At 43.2% G+C, this 20588-nt stretch overlaps 1 protein-coding gene across 1 annotated transcript in view; it reads left to right on the top strand.

Annotated features, from left to right (window-relative positions):
- Positions 1-12093: 12093 nt before the first annotated feature.
- The window catches only part of HHAT (hedgehog acyltransferase), a 247495-nt gene continuing 239000 nt past the window's right edge, over positions 12094-20588 (top strand). The window contains exon 1 of the mRNA XM_069459447.1: positions 12094-12137. The gene's annotated coding sequence lies outside the window, so the exon portion shown is untranslated. The remainder of the gene's footprint in view (positions 12138-20588) is intronic.

Raw genomic sequence — 20588 nt, 5'->3', positions numbered from 1 at the left:
AAATAAAGAAATCTTACCATGTGAGGAGGTTTTCAGAGAACTCTGTCTACCTTTTAAAGTAAAGTTCTCAAGAGCATTCTAGAAAATCATGGTTGGTTTTTGTTTGGCTTTATCCCTTTTTTTCTTAGCAGCTTAGTTCAAGTCACAAGGGATTTGGTAGATTTATGACAAGACCTTTTCCACATGTGTTGATCTCGCTGGCTTCGACCGGCCCTCAAAAGAATGCTTTGCCCTGAGCAGGCCCATCTGGTCGCCGTAGTTACTAGAATGGGGAGGCTCCCGCGAATGGTCCATCAACTTACCATAGAGAAAAACAATCAGCGAAGTCTGTAGTTGGCCCTCAGAGTGTACTTCTATTTTCAAAGCTATTTTCATTGAGATCTTCTGCCCGGATGGACATACTTGTTGATATGTGTGTTATGATGTATTAGGCTAATGACATTTAAAACTGTTAACAACATTCAGACAATTTTTATATATTAATAGAGCTGTAATTTTTTAAACCAATAATAATCTGTTCATCTGAATGCATACAGAAACACAATTTATGAGTTAGCCATTATATTTTCTTGCTATGAAAAATTAGTCAACAACTGTGAAATAGACCCACACACACACACACAAAAAAAAACGAGGAGGAAAAAAAAAAAAAGAAAAAAAAAACAGACCCAAGCAACCAGCAATAACTTTGAAATATAGTTAATAACAAATGTATTCATGATCTTTTGCTATTTTGCTTATTTCCAATGGATAGAATCAATATAAATATCACACATTAAGATTTGTGTTTGTTCATTTTCTGGTGTGTGCAAAAGAAATAGTATTCCCAAACACTTAATGTTTTAATTGCTTTGTTGTTTTCAATGTGTTTTAGAAATAAATCACTTACTCTAGTCTCATCCATTCATAAAAAGTTATTACTGCTTCGAATCCTCTTTTGGCTAGATTGTATATACAAATAAATATGTAATTCACTGAAAATCTACTAGGTATGAGTTGCCAGGCTTAGTCAAAGGAGACCTAAAGCAGGAGTGTTCGGGAACTTTCTGTTAAGCTATGAGGACCTTTTTGTTAGTTACAAAACCTCTCTTTTACTATAGGAGAAATAGGTGAAATAGTGACCACTGTGGTTAGGTTGGGGGTGGAAGGCCCAGAACCTGCTTTGAGCTACTCCCCCAATCTCGAGGGTCTCCTCAAAACACCTAGATGACTATGGAGCACAGTTTGAAAACATAGCCTGACAGGAGAGGTGTAATGTCAACCCTAATGTTTCTTGGGCTCAGGGGCTTGTGGGGGCGGTCACCTTGATAGTAGTAACCCAAGTTTTATCAGCTCTTCTTGCCATGTGCTCAACTACCTGTTTCAACAAAGTCCCACTCAGACTCCATAGAGTGTGTCTCACATGTCCTTATGAATGGGGACAGTCAACAGACTACAGGCTTATCCCCTTTTCTCTGGCCCCAACCTCACCCAGTGTCCTCTGTCCACAAAGGCTCTCCATTGTCCAAGCTTCTGGCCACCACAATCAGAATTTCAACATCTATGCCAGCTAACTCCAGGGGCCAAAGTCTCCAATCCGTGAGGGCTGCAGCAGCACTGTGGTCCAGCCTATCCATCCAGCAACCTGTGTCATGCTGGTCCCTTGGGAAGGTAACAATGAAAGTTCAATATTAATGCCTCAGGCCTCATGAAGTCCTTCATGAAGACCAATTCTCAGCTTCAGCTCCACCCACTTTTCCATAAACAGGGCTCAGACACCAAGCTGCGGTGCCAGGCATGGAATGGATCCCATGCTGGCCTTTCATTTTCACCCCTCACCCAGTGGCCACCAAACTGCCTCCCTTCTGTTGCAGCCCCACACCACAAACCTGTACATTGACTATTCTTGTCAACCCATCAGTTTAGGTCCATTCTCTGACATGTTTAAACCTCAATTTGGGCTCAAAGTAATTCACCAGATGACATTATTCTAACCTAGTTAGATATCAGCTGTCCTGCTTTCCTTAGAATGACACCATTGACTTCTGCAAGCCATGACCCTGAGCCCTGCCCTGGGCGTGCCATGAACTCAGATGGAGAGATGTGCTCAGGGCATCAGACAGTTTCAGCACATGCATCAATCTCTTTGGCCCTTGGAACACATGTGTTACCCAAAGGGCAGCTACCATCTCGACTGGATTTCCTGGAAAACTATGAAGAAAAACAAACAAACAAACAATCAAACCACAAACGCTGTTTCCTGACTCTTCCAGCAACTCTGACTAGTTTTGAGTGGGTTGTTTTTTATTATTCCTTCCTTTGGGGAACAAATTAAAGTTGTATGTTTATTTCTGCAACAGTGAGAAACACTATGAGAAAGCCTCCCAAAAGGATGATCCTGTTTCTCATTCCAGATACTTGCCAACAACCACATGAAAAGGAAAAATAGACTCGAAGGCACTGCATTATAGATTTCCCTTATAATATTACTTATAATTCCATTTCTATTTTAAATTCACTTGAGGTTTGATCCCCCCACTCCCCTGCACCATCCAAAGACATTTAAAGACCTAAGCGATAAAGAAATGATCTCACTGATACAGCCTCTCATATTACCAGAGAGAACACAGTTCTAACAAAGACCAGTCATGATCACACTTGGCATCTGGGGGCCGGGAGGGGGACCTGTTATGTTCTTTTCCCATTGGCTATCCTTTGGGGCCATACTAGAGACAGCTTTAGGGCATCTGAGAGCCCCTTCCTGAAGATCTCTCAAGGCTGGTTTCAGTTAGTGGCCTTTAGAATCCAACATTTACATATTATTCCAAGAGGACCACCCCTAAGCAACCTTTCTCCTGCCAATAGCAATGGTGTCTCCTAACTACGATGTGTTACTGTGCTAAGAGAACTGCTCCTCTCCAGGGTGAGGAAGGGATAGAACAAAGGCAGTTAATGGTACCGAGAAATACACATGTATTAGTTCCCTACAGCTGCTGTAACAAAGCACCGCAAACTTGGTAGCTTAAAACAATAGAAATGTATTCTCTCACCATTCTGGAAGTCAGAAGTCCAAAATCAAGGTGCTAGTAGAGTTGGTTCCCTCCGGAGGAGCTGAGGGAGAATCCATTCCTGCCCCTCTGCCAGCTTCTGGTGGCTGCTGGCAAACCCTGGCATTCCTTGGCTTGTAGACACGTCACTCCAGTCTCCGTCTTCACATTGCCTTTTCCTCCATGGGTCTTCTCCGCTTCTCTTCTCTTATAAAGACACTTGTCATTGGATTTAGGACCCACCCTAACCAAAAACTATCTTCTCTCAAGAGTCTTCATTACATCTGCAAAGACTGTTTTTTCAAATAACGTCATAGTCACAGATTTTGTATCTTTTTTCCAACAGGGGACACAGGGGTTGGCACCGTTCAACCACCACAACACATAAAGGAAAATCAAGTAAATCCAAATAAGAACGGCAGCAAACACCTCTGTAGTCCTTTAAGAGCAGATAAAAGAGACTGGAGTTGTGAGCTGGAGTCAAGATACTGGGTTATAGTCTTAGTTCTGTCAATAGTGACTCTGGGATCTTGGGCAAGAGCCTCTCCTTTGCAGGCCTGATTCCTGCGTCTGTAGAATGAGAGGATGGATTAAATTAGCTCGAAAGTATGTTCCAGCTCTGGTGTTCTAGGATTCTACATGAACAGCGTTTCCCCCAACTAGTTCACACATGTGCTCATGTGTACACATGTGGGTACAAAGCACACCGCGCCCTCCTACAGATCAGGCCAGACACAAATCCAGCTCTGATTTCCACACTGGGTCTGTAACTTACACTTTCTCACGTGGGCATCTGGAAGCTGGCTTCCATCGTGTCATGTTCGACTGGGCTGGAGAAATAAGTTTGGCAGTGCTTAAAAATGCCACACCTTTTTATTTGGAGTTTTTCCACAATATTCTTGGTATCTGGATTTCGGGGTAATTTTCCTTCTTATTTTCCAGTTTTGTATTTCAGCCTGTGGTCCTCAGCGTGCCCACTGCTCTTTCCTCCCCAGGAGCGGCCCGCATCTCAGATGGTATGTCCCGGCACTGACAGGTGACTTAAGAAGAAGGTGATAGATAGAGAGAGGCTTGGAAATTCCATGGCATCGTTTCTTCATGGAATTACTGATGGTAACATGACCACATGCTGGAAATTACACTGCAACTCTACTCCAGAAAACCTGCAGGGCATCTGATTTTGGTGGATTAACGGAGTCGTTTGATCCCATACGTCTACATGTGAGGGCTGGGCAACAGCAGGCTGCAATCATGGAATCACAGAATGGCAGAGCCAGAGAAATTGCATACAGTTTTTTTCTACATACAGTGTACGTGCATTTTTTTTTCTCCAGTGTAAATTCCATGAGAGTCCAGGGTCTTGCCAGTGTTGTTCAGAGCTGTCTCCTCAGCAGCTGGCGCAGGTGTGGCACCCAGTAGGCACTTATCACACTCTTGATTATGAATGAAAATGAATCCGATTCTTAGAAGGAGGTCAGATCACATGCAATGTCCTCATTTCTGATTCATTTTCTGTGGCCACAAATATGAGTAGGTTAATGCTTCGGTTTCTCTCTGCTAACTGATGAGCTAAAAATGATGAAAAGTATTAAGGGAATTCTGTTCCTTATTAGCTCTGTGATCCTGCCATTATAGGAATTAAGAAGACTACCTCCCTACCCTGCTTTGTAAATTTAGATACTTTAACATTGGTTTTTCTAAAACTTCTGTCTTGGCCTCGCCTTTCTCCGCACTACCCCCCACCCCAACGAGCGGCGGGGCAGGGTCGTCTCTTTCACCACCGGCCTGGCACCTGCAAAACAAACAAGGTCTTGTGCGGCCACCTAGTGGTGGCTCTTCGTCCCTGCAGTGTCGCGCAGCTTCTAAAGCAAACGATCCGAGGGAACCGCAGGCGCTGAGGGACTTGGAAGCCGCCCTCCCTTCCCAAGGCTTCGGAGGCCCGGCCGGAAGGGGCTCAGGGCGCGCCCGGCTGCCTCACTTCCTCGGGGCCGCGGCCAAGAGGCTGCGGGTGCGAGGCCGGGTGACCCCGAACCACCCGAGGGAAGTGATGTCACGGCCTCCTCCCCAGAGATGCCTTTGACGTGGAGGGCGGAGGTGGGGGAGAGAAGTGAGTGCCAGGGTGGGACAGACGGTCCTTGTTCCCTGGGAAAAGTCAAGCTTTGAGAGACGTGGTTGGCCAAGATCCCTCGCCTCGATGTTGCACGCTGCGTGCGAGCTCCTTTATAGAATTGTCCCTTGGGACCGAGCAACTGGAGTGACTGCGGAGGACACAGAAAAGGGTCAGAGTGGTGATCCGAGAACAGGGGCCAGTGGGACTCAGCAGCCCCGGGGCCATGGGGTTTAAATCGGGAGCCATGACATTAAAAGAGGCTCCTGGGACTCCTTGGAAGGCTGGACCGTTTCCACAGGCGCCCCGATCTCCGCGGGTTCCAGGGTGCTGGGCCCCAAGGAGGAGGTGGCGCCGGGAGACAGAAGTCAGGACCAGGCTGATCACACACACACACTCTTAGGAATACCTTTCCTCCCATTCCTTCCATCCCATACACCATCCTGCGGGCATCAGTGTGACATCACCTTCCCTTTGCTCAGTTTGTCAGTTTTTGCCTGAATAAAAATGTATCCGATGTACAGAGAGCAGTGTATTCTGACCACTCTGTAGGTGACCCCCTTCCCACCTGGCTTCTGTCCTAACCATTCTATGGCAACTGCCCTTTTGGAGATTGTTCATGACTTTCTAATTGCCAAATCCAGAGGCCTCCTTAATAATAACATGCACCTGCTGGTGTGCAAAGATGTAACTTTATTTTCCCAGGACTGACTTCAGATCATTAACTCAGTCTCCAACATCTGCTTAACCCAGCCCATTCTGTTTTAGAACAGAATTAAAACACGGTCTCTTTTGGGTAGCTAATCAGCAGTTCCCATGTCCTTTCAGTCTCTAGCTGCAGAGGGCACGTGTCTGGAAGGGCAGAGCTTATGCGTCATGCTGGTTTGGGGAGGAGAGCAGTGTCGGGCCCCTCATGACATTCTGTCCACACCAGCTTCCACTGATGGGTGACTCTTCCCACGTGGTCCCATTGTCCTGAGCCAGCTTCAGTTCCTTGATGTCCAAGTTTCTACCATCACCTCCCCTTGTTTACATCCTTATGGTCCAGACCCCAGCTCCTTCAGGTCCTTTTGGTTTTGTTCAGGTCCCCTTATAGGTCCCTTTTTGGTGGCCACAGAAACTTCTCAGCTCTTTCCCCTACCTTACCAAGGTGCCTGCGTCTCTGTGCCGCCACTCTAGACCATGGCTACTCTGTTCTTCCAACACCTTTCTTGGATGCAGGAATTCTCCCAGGAGCTGTGGTTCTCCTTGGGACATTCTGAGAGGACAGACACATGTGTCCTGTGCTATGCAGTTCCTGGTGATGTACAAATTTCTTTGACTATGATCACAATAGAAAACACATTTTACATCATGGCTGAGTACATGCACACAACACAAATGAAACAGCTGCTTCATGAAACAATATTTACCAGTACCTTGCAATGAACTCTGGTGTTCTCTATTGCATTGTATTTTGTTTCTTTTAATGCTGGTTTTACCCTAATAAATCAATTTTATGTTCCAAGAGAAGGTCTCGGCCCACAGTTTGAAAAACATTCCCTTAATAGTGGGTTTATTTTGTTCTGGGGCTGGCTGCTGGGCCCCATACCCCAAATTAGGAAACGCCTATACACTTGTTGTGTTCTTTCTCAAAATGCACGGCTTTCGGAGTAGAAGAAAGTCCTGCCTTTCAAGCTGTTGTCTCTACTATGGGTTTAAAATAAATCCATTCAGACAGTCAACAGATTTTTTTTCTTCTCAGTCTTATCTACTTTCTGTCTGAGAACAATGTGTATGGAATATGACAGAAGGAGAGAGAAAAGAGTAACGGGTACAAAGAAGCACAAAGGAAAAAAACTCAGTTAATATTTCCAAATATTATATAGTCTGTTGGTAATGGTAATAGCAATATACCTAATTATGATTCAGTGTATATTATGGGTCAGGCACTGTGTTTAGCACCCTTATTTCAGTTAATCCTTGTAACATCCCTGTGATATGGTACAAATATTATTCTCATTTTATAAAAAAGAAATTAGGGCTAACCTAAATTTGACTCTTCCCCTGCCCTCCATATCTAGAGACCATGTGTCATGTCTGTTCATTCCTTGGCTCTTACCCCACCTCTATCAAATGACCGATGGAGACTAGACTCTCTCTCTCAGCTCAGACAGAGCCCAGCAACCTTTGTCAAGGCACCGCTGCTTTTTACTAGGTTTGAAAGGTGATGGTCTTGCTGCACAGGCCTGCAGCTTGACTTGTACCCATCCTTCCTGCCATTCTCCACCCAGGGCTCCCTGTGGCCTAGAGTTCAAGGTCATCCATGATCTTCCCCCAACCTAGAAGGGATTGGGAGTCCTTCCTGGTTCTTCACAACCTGCGGGCCCACATATTACAGAAGATGAGCATCGTAACTTCCCTTTATCTTTTCTAAAACCCACATCTATAAAGAGAGAAAGATGTCTCAATAATGAAATAAAATATAATTATAGACTGTTGATTTTTCCCTTTCAATCTGGTGAGTTCCCTCATTTATTCAGAAAATGTTTATTGAATATGTACCAGGCACTGTTCTAGGTGCTACTGGAGATTTGGTAGTGAATAAGATCAAACTCTTGCCCTTTTGGAGTTTATCCTCTACAGAGGCTGGTTTCAGGGGAGGGCAGATGCTCACTGATGCTTTTCAGCCCTCTGTTAAATTTCCCAGGAAGAAATACTTTTGTACAGCATTATAGTATATTCCTTCTCCCCTCTTCCCCTATACAACAGAATCAAAGTTTTGTAGAACAACACTTGCTTTTATTACATATGAAAAACTAAAAACATAAAGTTAACATTGCCTTATTAATAACTGAAGCATAGAAAAAAATTCCCCAAACAGCAATACAAAAACAAGAATCAGGCAAGATTTTATTTAATGCACTGGGAATGCTTCTCTGCTTCTAAGTTTATTCCAATCCAGAACATACAAGGACAATAAAGTTTGACTTGCTGAATTGTATTGTTGTTTTCTCCCTGAAGTTATACATTTCAGTTCATTAAGAGGCATCCGTTAAATATTCTAATTTAAAATCCCAAACATCATCTTTGAAAACGAGATTGCTTTCCGAATGGGATTGCTTTTCAACTAGAAAAATGTGACTGTCACGTCTGAGTTTATTCACCCTGCTTACTGCTTTCCTTTATGTTCTCTTAGGACAACCAATGAATTTCAGTATTCTTCAGCATGAGGGGATGGTTAGCTCCAATCTGAACAAAACATGTCAATATTTTGGCTATTTAATGAGCTCTCTTCAACAAATCTATCAACCTTCATGATGTTTTCTTTTTTTCTTCTTGTTGACAAGTCCAGCATGCTGTGTTTCCAAGTGCCCTGCTAGTTTTGAAGGTGCCATTACAATTAATATGTTGGGGTTTGTCATTTTTGTTGGATTTTACACACTGAAAAAATATTTTAAATAATCTGCCTTAGAAACCCTTGCATTCTCTTTTTCTTTTTAAAATGCACCTCAAATGAAGTTGAAGCTTGCTAATTAGAATCGATGGTTTTCCCAACATTGTCAGTGTTTACAGTTCTAGATATCTGGCAGCTGAACTTGGGCATTCCTCTAATTTTTACTTCATTATTTTTTTTTCTTCTAAAAAGGAAAAATTCTGTTACAGGGACATTCATGTTAGTTTAATGAAATATTCGTTTGATGCAAACTTGAGACACACCTCACTTGATAATGTCCTTTCAGAAAAATGCTTTACAGTGAACTCTGAGTATTGTTAACATAAAATATAAACTGTTAATTGTCTTATCATGGTGATGGTCATGTTCACATCATATATCAGAAAATCAAATGAGATGTTTGTTTTTAGAAGATAGAATGACTTGTACTAGTCAACTGACACTTGTCACGGTCTTTTATTAGCTCTTTTAGTCCTGTTCGTGGCAATTGGATGCATTTTTCCAACAATGTTCACAATTCTTAATAAAAGTCCAGTGATGTGTTCTCATATTTTCTATCCTAATTATCTATTCTACTCTATTCTATTTCATTAAAAAAATTAAGTCTAGTTGTGACCCATTAGCTTTATTTTGCAATCTACTAATGTATTGTGTTTTGTGAGTAGTCTAAGTAATGCTGACATAAATAATAAATATGCAAACAAACAAGAGAAGTTCAGAGAGTGGTCAGTGCTTATAGGAAAATATAAAAGAATAATGTGATAGAATAGAGAGTGACTGGGCAGGGATTAATTTTGCCAGGGTGGCCATGGAAGGCTTCTTGGAGGAGGTGACATTGAATTGTGCTCTGTGTAGTTCAGGCTACTGACATGAGTCCATCCCTCAACATTTATGGGTAATTTTAACTATATCCTTTTAATTATGCTTATTATTTGTTAGTTGTTTTGTGTAGATTTGGTGAATCCCCAGCTAGACTTCAACTTCCTGCAGGACAAGTCTTTTTTCACTTTAAAAAAATCTACCCCCTGCATTCAGTTTTGTGCTGTGTGTAAAGTAGATGTTGGACAAATGCTAATTTAATATTGATTATCAAAAATCACCATAAACGAGGGCTAACATACTCATAGGTGGAGCAGACGAGAGCCTGTGCCAGGTGGTCAGGGTTGGGTAGTTTCGTGAATCCTCCAGAATAGCTCTCTATTATTGCTTGGGTGTGAAATTTCATAATTAGAAATTCAATCCTTTGTCTTAAAGCCTCTATCAAGTAAGTCTTAGCAATCATTTGTCCCTCTGTTGAATGAGTATAATTTCGATGACCGAGTCCTGGTTGAATTTAAAAGAAGGGCTGGCCTGGTTAATCCCTTCTGAGCACCAGTTCTGCTGTCTGGAGAGTTGCTACAGGTGCTCGGGGCTGCCTGTCTGGACAGGAGGCCCCACCAGGATACGCAGGCCCTGCTAACTGAGAGTCGGAAAGAAAACAAGCCCAGTGCAGGTGCCCGATTAATGACTTATGATTAAAATAATAGTGTGAAGAGTGACTGACCATTAATTACCCACATTTACATACACTTTTGATATTTTTGCTTTTAAAGAAATTCAATACCGAGGCACAAATTGGTTCCCTCCTCTAAACCTCAATTATCATCAATTTTGCTTAATTTGCTCTATTCCCAGTTTGCTTCTCAACACCAGGGAGGACTCTCCCTGGCTCTGCCTGCACAGTCAGAACAGAAGACTTCCAAGCAAGCCTCTCTGGTCATGTCTGGCCCCTGGGCTGGCTGCTCTGGCTCCAAGTCAGGAAGTCCTGGAGGCCTGAATGCTTCAAGTCAGACACAGCTCTTTGAAGGCCAGACACTTCTGCGTGTGTGTGAAGCATTAAAGAGAGCGGGGAAATCCTCCCACCCCTCAAACCCAACTTTTCTCCTGGTATTTAGACTTTGACATTGGTTTGTTCCAATCATCTTATCTTATACTTCCAAGAGAAACAGTCTCCTGCCATCCATTCCTTCCACTCCAAACTCTGGCCATTAAAAGATGCCTGTTTTTCACCAAGTGGTGTTGGGAAAGCTGGGTCTCCACATCCAAACGAACGAAGGTGAATCCTTACCTCAGACCAAATGCAAAAATTAACTTGAAATGGATCAAACACCACATATAAGAGCTAAAACTATAAAACTTTTAGTGGATTGACTATTTCATGTGCCTTGCTCATCCGCACTTGGCTTCTAGTGTTTTATTAGTTGTATTAAAGCTATATATAATAAAAACACTTTGTGTATTTCCTGCAAATACTTTCTCCAGTCTATTGCTTACCTTTAAATGTTGGCTATTTTTATTTAATTGATGTTTCTGACTTGCCTGTGGTCAAATCTATCTTTATGTTCCTTTGTGCTTTCAGGTGAAAGCACTCAACACTACACAGTGTTAAGTGTAAATGCAGGGGTTAAGTGTAAATGACTGTGAACCTACATTAACATCCTACAGCCTCTTTAGGGATAACGTAGGAGCTTATCTCCTCCCTGCCTGTGAGTCTGACGCTACCTGAGCTGAGTTCTTACTCCATCACCCTCCTCTGCCAAATCCTTAGATCTAGAGTTGCCGGATAAAATACCCAGTTAAATTTGAGTTTCAGATAAACAACGGATGGTTTTTTTTTTTTTTATTGTAACTATGTCCCAAGTATTGCATGGGCTATATTGATGCTAAAAACTTACCCGTTGTTTATCTGAAAATAAATTTTAATTTTTATTCCTTAAATCTGGCACTCCTACTTGGGGCTAGTTTACTAACACCTGCCTCCTGAACGCCATCCCGTACTAGGTGTTGGGGGTGGGATCGAGGAAGCTGAAAGAGAAGATAGTTGTAGTTCTTAGAGAGTCCATACTCTGGCTTCCCGGAGAATTTTGCAATTAAAAAAAATAACAATGATCTTCTGGACCCTATCAATGGCTGCTAGATTAAATTTCTTAGACACAACCTCTGTGATTCCCTGCGGCCTAGCGCCCTTATCCACACTGACCTCATCACAGAACCACCTGAGCCGCCCCTCCCCTGCGCAGTCTGAATCGTTTGGTTTGAGGAGGGATCTAGAAGCCCGAGGTTTAACGAGATGGCCCAGGTGAATCTGCTCAGGTAAATCGGTGGAACTCTGGCAAGTTCTCTGCCTCGGATCAGGCTTGCAGGCCTCTGAGCAGCAGCACTCGGCATCAAGACGGCGTCGTGATCACATCCAGTTGAGGCCTCTTCAGACCGTCTGCTCTTTTCACGACCCATCCCCAATCGCTGCTATCCATGTTGCAGTAGTGATATCTGTAAGTTGCTTTACAATTCATAAACTTCATTCTATTTGATCTTCACTCTAATTTGCGAAGAAAAGCAGAGTAGCTTATTTTTGCCTTACAGAGGTGGACAGGGCGGCTCCCAGGGGCTAAGTTCACCCAGCAAGCTCGAGAAGCTGCCAGGGCTGCCAAGCCCGCCCTCTTTCCACCGCACCAGGCGACCTCCCGTGGCCTGCAACCCGTATACGGGGACCACTGGTGTTGGATCGACCGCGCACCTCGAGTTTCAGGTGACTTCCGCCGTGCAGCTGATCTGCAGACGGCCCCAGCCCTGCGGTGAACACCCGGGTGGGGGGGAGGTCTGCGCTCGAGGCTCGGCGCAGGAAGCGGGGCCCCAGCCTGCACGCAGACCGGGTGCGGAGACGCAGGCCTCTCTACCCCCGGTCCCCTCCTCCTCCCCCGGCGTGGCCTGCTCGCCACCGCCCCGGCAACGCCGCGGGTCCCCGAGTCCGGCTCTTTGGAGCGCGGGGCGCGCGGGCACGGCGGCGGGGGCGCGCTCCGAGGACGCGCGCGGGGTTGCTCCGGCACAGGGCGGCTGCGGGTGGGGGGAACGCAGGCGGCGACACGGGAAGCCCTGAGCCGCCGCCGCCGCCGCCGCCGCCGCCGGGACTCGGAAGTGCCCAGAGAGGGGTGTTGGGAATTCGTGGCGCGCGTGAACGTCGCCGCCGCCGGGGACAGCCCGGAGGTTGGTAGCTGGTGACCGTGCGGGATCCTGGGGAGATGAGGTGCTGACTTTTTTGCTTCTGTTTAGTGTGTTACAAAGAAGAAATGCAGAAGACGCTTTGCGTTTCCTACCCCGGTTCCCGTGTGCGCGCCCGGGGGCGGGACGGAGGAAGTTCCCGGTCGGCCGAGGAGACAAAGGCGGCGGGGCCAAGGCGGGGGTCGGGGCGCTGTTACTGGGGTTCCCGCCTGCCGATCCAAGTCCACGCACCCCTGCCCGCACCCTCTCTGCTCGGCTTCCTCCCCGATTTCTAGCACCGCTGGGGGAATTGGATACCCTGGTCCCCTTGAAAGTATTAGGGGTGCGCCTGCCCGACTGCTGCGACCCCAAAGCTAGAGATTTCTTTTGCTTTCTACTCTTGGGACTCAGTTTCCCTGATCTCTCCTTAGTCTAGCCTTCAGGTGGCACCAATCTTTGGGTGGAAAAGCCCTCCTCCCCCCCAGTCCTCCCCGGAGGTACTAGAGGCGGCGTTGGTGTTAAACGTGCTGCTTTCTGTGTTCATTGCTACGGGATCGAGACTGTTCGGTTAAGGGGTTGGCATCTTTGGTGGTTGGCATCATGCGGGGGTGATACATTGTTTCTGTCCCTTTCTGTTCTGTATTTCTCATTCATTTTCAGAACTAGGTATCCACTTGCACGTGATTAAGTGTTATGGGAACACAGGGAGAGGGAGGGCTTCATTAAAGAAGTGGTGGTTTTCATACTGGACTTAACGTGATTCTTTTCGTTTCTGTTCTTGTTCCATTTTTCTCATTCTCCCTCCTTTCTCGATGGCGGGCCCTACCTGTGAGTAAGTGTGGGACTGGGACAGTTCTGACCTGAGAGATTCAATTCATGTTAATAGAGGGGAACCGTATGCTTGTCAGGTGCTTCGGATACATTATTTAAAAATCTTACAGTAACTAGGAAAGACAAGTGATGTTACCTTTTTTCACAGTGGAATAAACTTATGGAGGGGGGCCCAAGCCACGAAGTGTAGTACAGGTCGGGGCGCGATTTTGGACTCCTCTTTTGGCTCAAAGCCTGTGCTTCATCAACTTTTTACTTTGTCCCCTTCTTGGGAAGTAGGTTAGATGGCTCAACCTAGAGTCAAGGCCAAGTCTCTGGAGGGGGCAGGCATTTTTGTGGGTAGTTCAATGCTGGTGGGAGCTAGTAGATGACATCAGGAAGTAGTCAGCGTGGGCCTGGCCCAGGGGGAAGTGCTCCTTAAATGTTGCCTTGCATTTCCCTGCCTTGCGTGAAATCCTCGATTCCTCCTAGGAGTTCCTAAGGGTTCTATCTATCTATCTATCTGTCTATATATATACATACTTTTTTTATTCTTTTTTTTTTTTTTGGTGCTATGGACTTCTTTGGAGTCTGGGGAAGTCAGTGTTTTAAAAGGCATTAAAAAAATAGGGTCATAAAAGATATTGAAACAAAGTCATCAAAATAGTATTAAAAACAAATTTATGGTGAGTATATGTGCTTCTTTATTAATGCATTAACAATTCAGTGCTGTAGCAAATAACTCCTGTAATTTCAAAGTAGTGATGCCTGTGTAAATGACATTTTAAAGTCTCTGCAACAGCTGCACTGTGATAGGAAAGTATTTGTGACTTTTATTGGTGACAAAGTCACCCAAACTGGTCTTACTATGGCTTGTTGTCCACATTTGTAATCCAACGAAATACTGTTTTTCAGCTATAGATGGCTAAAAATAAAGATGTATGAGAAAAAAATTTATGATTTCATGGTTACCTTAGTTCTATGTCTGGTCACCTTGGGAGAGGAGGGCTGGGCATCCCAGCTTACAACTCTGCTTGGTGGTGGCTTTTCTGAGGTTTTGCTGGCCACCCCAGCACATTCCTAATAGGCGTTTCCTGTAGTGTCTCCTGTTGCTCAGGTTCACAGCTGTTTCTGGTGGTAAAAGCTTTTAAGAGGGAATTGCTGGATTGTTTATATACTCCACCTGCTCTGCTCCTTCTGTGGGTAATACTGCTGGAGAATATTCCTGAGATTGTGGATGTGTGTCACGGTGCACACCAGCCTTTTTTCTTTCTCTCTTTTTTTTTTTTTTTTTTTGTGAGTGGAAATGAGCCTTAGTGGTGTATAGTATTACCAGTGTCGGGGAAGAGAAAGGAATTATCAGTACATATCCCACAGACATTTAAAAAAATGTTACAACAATTTTGTGGTACTAGATTGGGAAATTCAAATGAAATGGACAAGGTTTTCACACAACACACCTCATGTGAGACGTCAGAACTGGAAAATCTGAGTAGCCCTATATCTATTAGGGAAATTGCATTTGTAGTTAAATCCTTTCATAGAAAAAATTCTGGGCCCAGATGGCTTCAGTAGTGAAATTTTCCAAACATTTAAAAAGATGAAAAAGATTGCTTTTTGAGGCCAATGTAACCCAGTTATTAAAGCTGGATAATGACATTACAAGAAAATTATAAGCGAAAGGCTCACAAAAAGATAAAAAAGTCTTAAAACAATGTATTGGTAAGTCAAATCCAGAAATCTATAAAAAAGGATAGTCATGGCCAAGTGGGATTCATTTCAGGAATGTAAACTTTGCCTAACATTAGAAAATTAACAAATGTTATTCAACCCCATACACAGAATAAAGGAGAAAAACTACTTGGTAAAATTCAACACCCATTCATGAAGAAAAACTCTTTGCAAGCTGAAACACTGAGAAATTAAAGAAGGTTTAAGATAATGGTGAGTTGTAGATTGAGTGTAATCCCAACCAAAATCCCAGCAGACTTTTTTTCAAAATAGAAGTTGATAAGCTGATTCTAAAATTTATCTGGAAATTCCTCCCCCCCCCACCCCCTGTTTTTGAGACAGAGTCTCACTTTGTTGCCTGGGCTAGAGTGAGTGCCGTGGTGTCAGCCTAGCTCCCAGCAGCCTCAAACTCCTGGGCTCAAGCAATCCTCCTGCCTCAGCCTCCCGAATAGCTGGGACCACAGGCATGCGCCACCATGCCCGGCTAATTTTTTCTATATATATTTTTAGTTGTCCATATAATCTCTTTGTATTTTTAGTAGAGACGGGGCCTCGCTCTTGCTCAGGCTGGTCTTGAACTCCTGAGCTCAAATAATCCGCCTGCCTCAGCTTCCCAGAGTGCTAGGATTACAGGCGTGAGCCACTGCGCCCGGCCTGGAAATTCTAGACAATATAAGAACAAAGTCGGAGGACTCAAGCTACTGGATCAGTATGGAGTTATGTCAGTGTGATACTGGCACAAGTCTAGACAGACCGTGGAACTGAGTAGAGAATCCATGAACAGGCTTATACATATGTCGTCTCCTGATATATGACAGAGGTGACAGTGCAGTGGAGAAAGGGTGGCCTTTTCAGTAAAGGATGCTGAGTCAATTGAAATCCATATGGACAAAATGAATCTTGATCATCTACCTCATCTCATGTACAAAAATCAGTGAAGATACATCATACACCTAAATGCAAAAGCTGTAAGAGTAAAGCTTCTGGAAGAAAGCAAAGTAAAATAGCTTTATAACCTAGGGACAAAGGTTTATTAAATAGGACGCAAAAGGTACCAATTGTAAAGGAAAATACTGGTAAGAACTTTAGTTCATCCAAAGATTCCATAAGGAGAAGGCAAGGTGGTGTAAAGCATGGGTGAAGTTATCTGTAATACGTGTATACAAATAGAGAACTCATGCCCAGAGTGTAGAAAGAACTTCTATAAATCATTAAGAAAAAGATGGACCATTCAGTAGGGGAAAAAAGGGTCTCCACATTCCCAGTAAACACATGAAAAGGTGAACAACCTCATTAGAAAGTAGGGAGATGCAAATTAAGACTACAATGGGAGGTCAGGTGCAGTGGCTCACGCTTGTAATTGGAGTGCTTTGGGAGGCCGAGGTGGGAGGATTGCTTGAAGCCAGGAGTTAAAGACCAGCTGAGCAACATAGGGAGATCCTATGTCTACAAAGAACAGAAAAATTAACCGGCATGGTGGCACTAGCCTGTAGTCCCAGCTACTCAGGAGGTTGAGGCAGGAGGATCCACCCGAGCCCAGGAGTTCAAGGTTGCCACGAGCTAGGATCACACCACTGTATTTTAGCCTGGGCAACATAGCAAGATCTTGTCTCAAAAAAAGCAAAGAAAGAAACCCCAACAATGTGATACCACTATATACTCACTGGAGTGGCTAAAATTAAAGACTGTCAGTGCTAAGTACTGGTTAGGGTGTGGATAAACTGGAACCCTCATACATTGCTGGTGGGTATGAAAATTAGTGTAAACTGCTTTGTTAATGTCTTTTGTGATATCACTTACTAAAGCGGACATATACATTCATTGTGACCTCAGCTATTTCATTCTGAGATACTTAACAGTAAGGCACACATATGTGCACCAAAAGACACATAAAAGAATATTTTGAGCAGTATTCATACTAGCTTCTAGCTAGAAACAACCCACATGTTCCTAGATAGTAGAATGGATAAATGCATAAATCGTGTATGCAATGAAATGTTATAATATGAATGAGCAAATTATTGCCTCACACAACAACATGGATGAGTCTCACACAAAGCTGAGCAAAAAGATAAACATAATAGTAAGTACTATGATTCCATTTACATGAAGTTCAGAACCAGGCAAAACTAAATCGGGCTAATGGTCAGCTCTGATGGAGTTAGTGACCAGGACAGGACAGAGGGGCTTCTGAGGAATTCAGTATTTTTTTATCTCTTCAGTGGTAACTGCTTGAGTGAGTCCACTTGAAAGCGTTAAGATTTTTTCCTTATTTAAGTATATTTTAATAAAAAGTTTACTTAAAATATTATTAAAAATCTAGTTCATTCAAATGCTTCTAATCTGAGGTATGTAAGATGTGATGGACATGATTCTTACTGATTAAAAAGATTTAAAATAGTTGAGAATTTTCAGGGGAAAGAAAGCAATATCACATCAGTAGCCTTTCAAGATTAAGAACTTACAAAATTGACTCCTTTTTTGCCAGTCTTTAACAGCAGAGATCTGGCTTAAGGGAAGTTCATCTAAAAAGGCTTAGAGTTACATTTGATTATAAGATTGGTATCAGTATGAGGTAGAAGCCAAAAAATGCTACAGGAGTATTGAGTACAAGATTTTGTTTTCAGATTTAATTTTCTTCCAATTTAAGTTTTTAAAATTTATGACAATTGGATTAAAAAAACAATCTGTTTTATATAAATCCTTTTAGTGAAGTACTTTCCTCCCTTGAGGCCATGAAGTAACTGAGGGCAGGGATGGTATGTTAGTTTTCTATTGCATCTATAACAAATTGCCACAAATTTAGTGGTTTAAAAGAGCACATATTATTTTGCAGTTTTGGAGGTCAGAAGTCCAAAATGGGCCAGCAGGGCTCACTTCTTCTAGAGGTTCTAGGGAAGAACCTTTTTGCCTTTTCTAGCTTCCAGTTGTCTCTTTCTTCTTTGTTTGTGGTCCCTTCCTCCATCTTCAAAACATGTCACTCCATCCTCTGCTACCACCGTATCACACCTTCGTCTCTGACCCTCCTGCCTCCCTTTTATAAGGAACCCTGTGATGATGTTGGGCCCACCCAGATAATCCAGGATTATCCTTAATCATCTCTGCAAAGTTGCTTTTGCCATGCAAGGCAACATGTTCACAGGTTCCCGGGATTAGGACATGGACGTTTCTGAGGGAGCTGCCCTTAGGGGGATCCCACTGATGGGATCTTTATATTAATATTTTATCTTCACAGATAGCACCGTTCCTGGTTCTCAGGAGGAGTTCATTGATATTTTTTGCATGAAGAATTGGGTCTAAGATTTCATTATTGGAAGTACAGTTTCTGAAAGAAGAGAAGTATGGTTTTACCCTACTCACTCTCTGCCACATCTGGTATTTTGGATTCAGTTCTAGGGGTCTATACTATTAATATAAAGAGACAACTGACGGAAAGGTGAAGGATCTGGAAACCAAATCATTGAAGACGTAGTCAAAGGGATTACAGATGTTACCGGTCTGAAAGAGGGCTTGGATGGAGTGGATGGCGTTATTTATTTTTAAATATTCAAAGGAATATTACTGGAAAGAATAAGCCTTTTTAATATACTTACTAATAGCAATGACATTAAAAACAAGAATAAGCATTTGAGAGTTTATGCCCAAGGTACTGTTTTATGACTTAATAAACTTATTAAATCCTCACAGCATCCTTCTAAGGATTGCTATTATCCTATTTTACAGATAAGGAAATTAAGGCACAGAGAGGTTAAGCAAGTTATCCGAGGTCACACAGCTAGGAAGTGGCAAAGCTGGGATTCAAACTGGCATTCTGATTCCAGAGCAGTCCTCTAAACTATATCACGTTGTCTTGCCTCCATGCCTTTAGTTCCAGAAGGTAACATAGGACTAATGGCACAAGATTGTTTTTAGAAATGGACAGATTTTGACTCAGCTTCAGTAAAAACATGGTAATAATCGGAACTGCTTAGAAACAGTGTTTCTCTGCTTTTTAATGTTACTGGAAATAATCAAGTAGGCTATTGTGAAAGGAATTCCCAAACCGGCTGGAGATAGAAAGTCCACACTGATTTTGAAATTCTGATTTGGGAACAAAATTTTTTTAAATTATATACATGGGGGAGAACAACTTTTGTGACATTTTATATAATAAAGATCCACTGTGAAATGTAGTTTTTAAACTCATTTCCCAGATTTTATTCATTAGTAACTACAATAACCCTGGTGTGTTAGACTGTGTCCCCATGACCTTTTTCAAGTGCCATTGCTGCTCCTTCCATAAAGAGAGGGGATCTGTTTTCTCTTCCGCCTTGAATCTGGGCTGGCGTTTTGACTTGCTTTGATCCATAGTGTTCTGTGAATGCTGAAGCCTGACCCTTAAGAGACTTTGCACCTCTTGCCTTTTTTTTTTTTAGACAGAGTCTCACTCTGTTGCCTGAGCTAGTGTGCCGTGGCGTCAGCCTAGCTCACAGCAACCTCAAACTCCCAGGCTCAAGCGATCCTCCTGCCTCAGCCTCCCGAGTAGCTGGGACTATAGGCGTGTGCCACCATGCCCAGCTAATTTTTTTTCTAAATATTTTTTGCTGTCCCGCTACTCTCTGTTTTTTTAGTAGAGACAGGGTCTTGCTCTTGCTCGGGCTGGTCTGGAACTCCCAAGCTCAAACAATCCACCCGCCTCAGGCTCTCAACCTCTTGCTTTTTGTTCTTTTGGAACCCTGAATCTCCCATATTTTGAAAAGGCCAACTCAAGCCTACATGGAGGAGAAGCCAGGCACCTCGTGTGAATGAGCTTCGACTACCAGACTTGTGCAAAATAGGCTTCTGTTCCATCAAATTGGACCCTGGAAAAGAGCAAAAGCCTCATACTGCTTTTTCCAAATATGCTAGAATATTGCACCACTATTTCATTTTCTTCAAAGCTGTTGTCATTTCAGTGGGCATGTGCTGCTTTCACTTTTATTACTTTGCGGTTTCCAGAGTGCTCATTTGTTCCTGAATTTAGAACTATTTCAATTTTACTCAACCCTTATCTCTGCCTAACTGCCGACTTTCCCCTCTCATTTCCAAGGTAAATTGGTTTGCCTTCTTCAGTAAATCTTTAAGCAATGTACATGAATTCGATGGTTTTCATGTGTATTTTGATCACATTTAGTTGATTTTCAAATTTCCTTAGGGAGCGTCTAAGATTATACCTGACATGAAAAAAATTCTTTTACATTTAGAAATCTTACATTACCTTTTAGCTTTCTTAATAGATTGATTTAGGAAAAAAATGAATCTAGTACACTCTGTAAGAATAGTGAGATGGTTGAGGGTAAGGCTCTGGAGTGAGACTTGGTGGATGTGAATCTAAGCGTTGCTGCTTACCAGCTGTGTGATTTGGGGCAAGTGTCTTAACCTTTCTGAGCCTTGGCTTCCTCTTGTGTTAAATGAGGTTACGAGAAGTACCAATCTCAAAGCG

Source organism: Eulemur rufifrons, chromosome 27, assembly GCF_041146395.1.
Source record: "Eulemur rufifrons isolate Redbay chromosome 27, OSU_ERuf_1, whole genome shotgun sequence".
In the NCBI taxonomy this organism is placed as follows: domain Eukaryota; kingdom Metazoa; phylum Chordata; class Mammalia; order Primates; family Lemuridae; genus Eulemur; species Eulemur rufifrons.
The sequence above is the reverse complement of the archived record's forward strand: the minus strand, read 5'-3'. Positions and strand labels throughout refer to the sequence as shown.